Genomic DNA, 5,548 nt, shown 5'->3' with positions numbered 1-5,548 from the left:
AGACCTTTGTGAACGTCATTCAACAAATATAATCCATTATGTAGAATTCCCTCACCAATCTTCTTCCCTGTCGGAATATCCTGAAACACCACCTTTTTTGGAGAGAATATGACATTGCAATTCAAGTCATTAGTGATTTTAGCAACTGATAGTAAATTTGCAGATAAAGAGGGAATAAATAATATATTAGATGTTTTGTCAAAGAAGTCAATTGTGTCAATCCCTTCAACGGAAACTTGATTGCCATCAGCTACTGAAATAGGAGGAATATTTTTTGCAGTAGAGATATTGGAAAGACATTTGGATTCATAGCACATATGTTCAGTGGCACCGGAATCAATTATAAATGAATGAGCTAACCGAAAGAGCTAACCGAAAGAGTAAAGGCCTTACCGGATTGAACAAGATGAGTGGCATCATTGGATTTATTGGCAGAATTAAGATATTCTTGTAATTGTAGAGCTAATTTTCCAAGTGTGGATTGAAAATCAGTTGATGGTTCACTGGTCTGAGTTGCAGTTGTTAGAGCTCCAATTGACTTATCTTTTTTAATTTTCAAATGGGGGTAGAGCACCCAACACCGATCCCGCGTGTGTCCATCTTTTTGGCAGTGTGTACAATGTAACTTAAAGCTACGACCTTTTTCTTTGCTCCTACCATAAGTGCGACTAACATTGCAAACAGAGGAGGAAGGCAATGGAGTATGAGAATTTATACCTGAAGCAGTGGTATTGGGTCTAGAGGCTGCATGATGGGCTGTAATTTCAGATCGATCTCCACCAAAAATATTGACTGGATTCATCACCCGCCGGCGAGTTTCTTCCCTTTGAATAATGTTACAAATTGTAGCAAAGGAAGGTGGAGGGCTGGTCATCAGAATCTGGCGCTTCACTTCTTCATATTCTGGTCCCACACTGGCAAGAAGCATGAATATACGATCATGTTCTTCACGCTTCACATATTCTTCAACAGTGGCAGCCTTTGGCCTATATTGTTTTAATTCATCCCACCTTTTTTTCATTTGACCGAGGTGCTCATTGAAGGATTGAGACTGTTGTTGTTTTGTTTGACAAAGCTCCTGCTGCAATTCAAAAATTCTAGAGGCATTATTTTGGTTTCCATAATGGTCTTTGATGGATTCCCACAATTCTTTGGCTGTTTCAGAATAGGCAAAGATTTCATAAATCTCTGGTTCCACGGAATTAAAGATCCATGTCATCACTTGATGGTCATTGGCCTTCCATGTTTCATATCGTGCATCTGCAATGGCTGGTGGTTCGCTAGAAATATGGCTATTTTTCGATCAGCCACCCAAAGCTATGGAAATCGCCCTGGCCCAAGGCAAATAATTTCGGCCATTAAGAAGAGAGAAGGTGAGGCGGCCTGTGCCCTCCAGCGAACCACCCTTGTCTACGGTGTTGGCCAGGATAGATGAGTAGAAAGGAATGGATGTAACCCACCAAAAACAAAAAGAACAAATTGATGTCTCAATGGAAAACGATAGAGCAAGTGCAGCAAATATAGACAATAAACAAAAAACTGCAGTAGAAATAGAAATGGGTTGCGGCTGTCATAAAAAGAAGAAGAAGAAAAAATAAAAATAAAAAAGGCTGCAGCGAAATACTCAAGAACGGGAGGCTGGATTAGTATTCCAGCTCGGATACCATATAGCAAATTTATGGAAAAATTAAAGAAGAACAAGGACACCAGAAATATTGTGGTTCAGTCTCATTTGGACCTACATCCACAGTAATATTTTCTCCCCCTTTCAATCATATTTTTCAGGGGGTTTCATTCCCTTTAAATAGAGTTTAATACATTGAATGGGCAATTAAATCTTGCCTACAATTATGGGAATATACAGATTTGATTCCTCCTATTTGGGCTAAATTAGAGGCTTGATTGGGGATAATTTTTCCCATTGATTATGCTATTATCTCCAACAGGATGCCATATATAAGAATTAAATCACGATTCAGAGGAGGAGGTCTACCCAAGTCAACCAAAAACAAAAAACAAAAATTGCTGATGGTGTTGTGACTTTGTCAGTTGTCACTCACTCACTCTTCTCCTCTGCACTACTTTTATTATCTAAGCATCCCCGTGTGTGTATAGAGCTGTCAATAAGGGCCAAAACCCTATGATCAGCCCATACAAAGCTCATTCATTTTTAGCCCCATATGTAATAGGGCGATTTTAACTATAAGCGCTTAAACCCAATACAACTCGGGTCGGGTATACCTCGCTCGCGCTGCCGTTCCCAATACGACTAAGAAAATTAATTTTTATTATTATCGCTCATCCAATAATCAGTTTTCTGTAAGTTATTTAAATAAGTTAATAATGTATTATTTATTTATTTTATGGTAATAGTTTTCTCATAACTAGTATCTTCTACATACTTATTGTGTAGGTGGGATCCACTTTCATAGGTAAGAAGAAAAAAAATAGAGTGGAACATATTTTGAATTTGTATGTAGGATATATATATATATATATTTTATAACATAAAAATAGTAAATCCCTTATTTCCCTTTATTTATTTGAAGAATGATATTCTAACTATCAAAAATTTTCCACATGGACAACACGATTGGGAACCAAGGGAAGTTGAATATGGTTACAGCTAGTCCTGGAGTTTTGGTCTCATGCACCTGGGGAGCAAAAGTATGCGAAAATACACAAATAAAGCAAAAACTAGACAAGCAACAAATACGTATAATAGATTTCAATGATATGAGAGCAACCACAAAGCACACAGTGCTGCTGACTTCATAAATGACATAATAAACATTAAATTAAGTTTTGGGTAACAATTACTTTGCCGAGAAAAAGTAATTAACACCCGACCTGAAGGTGCTGTCTCTTTAGTTTAAACATAAGAAGGATAAATTTAACAAGCTAGTTTTTCTCCACAAACATAAAAATCCAAACAAGTTTAACAAGATTTAACATCCAACAAAGATCCATATGAAACCCTAAATACTTCATATGCCAGACATTTACCAAACAAATGATCAAATTTAGCATTAAATCTGGCACTGCAATCCAATGCTCTTAAGCTATCATTTGTTTGATTGACCAGTACTTCCTCCATCATCAAGCTCAGTTCCCAGCTCTTCTCCTTTAGGTTCTCCGCTTTGTTCATCCTGCAAAACCTCATCACATTATGCATATCATCAACATATATAGTCCCATAATTTTGGTACACAACATATGCTATCATTCAAGACATATATATGCTACATATTTTTGTTACTTAACAATTACAAGTCAAAGCTTTGTTTTATTACCTGCACAAACTTAGTCATTTTGGAAGATGTGGAAGCAGATGCAGAATGTTCCAGAGACCGGAAACCATGCATAGGCATGGGTTGGTCCAACTCCTCCTCCAACTCCTCCTCCTCTAAGTCAATAATTTCGATTTTCTTCCTATTGCTGGAATTACTCACTATTGGAATATCATTCAAGACTCTTTTTCCTCTTCCTTGAGAAGCTTGGGTCATGACTTCAGATTTCGGAACCTGAGTAAGACATTTAGGAAGAAAAGGAGCAATGTGTTTGGGGAGCATGGGAACACCTAAAGTAACCTTATTTTCATCAACAACAGGAAAATAATGTTTAGTATCGCAGATTAGCCCCCTCAAAGTTCTTCCAGAATTAACATCTTTAAAACTGACCCAGTATCCATCCCTATATATTCTGTCAACTACAACTGAAATTTCCTGGCCCTCCTCGACGACGTTCGTTAACTCAAATTTTAATGTTTCCCTACTTTGAGGTTGTTGAACAGCAGCTTCAAATCCAGGAGGCACCAATGCATTATCATCTCCTTCAATATTGTGGATTGTCCTTGGATTCAACATAATATACTTACTCCCCTCTTCATCAGGTCTTGGGTATTTCCGCGCACGACTACGTTTAACAGCGACATTTCCTGAATCAACTGGGTTGTCATGTTGATTTGATTTGATTTGCTCATTGCTCCTACAGTAAAATAATTAAAAACTGTTCATTTAATTATCAGCTACTTGAAGAAGCATTTAAAGCTAGATCAACATGATACAATAACGTAATTTTCTCACCAAGATTCCCCTATAGCATCTAAGATATGTACCTATGGTCATCTCATATCCATGACATAATAAAAAAGCTTGTTCTCTTATACATAAATCTTTTTTGTATGCGTTAAAATTTATGTTACTTTGAAACCCTATACCTTAAACTCCTTGATTAAAAAACAGGTCCCGTTCAAGAAATATATGCACTTTACATTAATGCAAGATTAATTAAATTAATGCCCCCCTATTACAATCACTTGCATTAAATTTATTCTGAGTTTGTTTGCTGAAATTCTAGCTGCCTCAAAGTTTATTCAAGTTAACACAAGTGAAGATCTCATATTCCTAGTCGATAAATTAAGTATATGCAACCTGACCTAATTAACTGCAAAGATCAAGCAATAACTAAGAATAGATATAGATGCTGTCAAAATTTAATATGATATTGTCATGCCTTAGATCACAGGCTCACAGCCATCTATTTACAAATCAATGGTGCAATTGCAATTCATAATATTTTGTAAAATGAAAAATCACTTTAATTAATGACTGTTGATCTGTGAACGGATGACTACGATCTAAGACATGACAAGTTCATGTCAAATTTTGACACGAGAAAATCATGATCCATATACATAACCATGTTGGAAGTTGAAAAAGAAGGGAGAACTTTATAATACAAATATGATGGGAAGCTGGCATATATAGCCTAGATGTCCGTCAACTGAACATGTTTGCTTGAAAACATTCAGTATTGTGAAATTTTAACGTGCGTGCAGACCAAACTAAATATGGGACTATTGAGGAGATAAAAGGGATGGCTTAAGTGAACAATAATTAATGGTAAATTCTCTTGTGCATATCTCATTTCTCAACTAATCTGCAATTTTTATTTTTATTTTTCAGTCATTGGTTAGCATTGAAACATTATGTCTCCAGTCAAATCAAAAAGAGAAACATGTGCACAGCACCTAAACGCATATACTTATCCCAAAACTAGAGCACCGCAACCAAACTCTCTCATTTCCTTCCCTTCCATGCATCCAATGGCCTCAGTTCCTATTAAATCGCACTCTATCATTTTTGTTATTCTATATAAATTGGGATCTATTTATCTCATATTGTAACATAGACAAAATAGTTGGATCCACTACTTTTTTTTAAAAATAAATAATTAAATAAATAGTAGACCCCACTATCTTGTCTTTGTTGTATGAGATAATTATCTCATGTCCATATAAATTTTATATGCAATTCAATCAACCCACATTACTTTCATCTATAAAAAAATCGTACGTCAATATTTTTTAATAAAAAAAATGTAATCATCAAAATAAAATTTAAGAAAATTGAGCATCAAAAAATCGAAAAATCTCATACTTTAGTATTTGTTTGGATCAATAACTAATAAAATACACAAAATCTGCAAAAATACACAAATGATCAATGTTGTCAAACTCGAGTTTCGACGTAGAAACAGAAAGGGT

Source organism: Gastrolobium bilobum, unplaced genomic scaffold (assembly GCF_033153095.1).
Source record: "Gastrolobium bilobum isolate Gb01-03AN ecotype WA unplaced genomic scaffold, APGP_CSIRO_Gbil_v1 utg2184, whole genome shotgun sequence".
NCBI classification, from domain to species: domain Eukaryota; kingdom Viridiplantae; phylum Streptophyta; class Magnoliopsida; order Fabales; family Fabaceae; genus Gastrolobium; species Gastrolobium bilobum.
The sequence above is the reverse complement of the archived record's forward strand: the minus strand, read 5'-3'. Positions refer to the sequence as shown.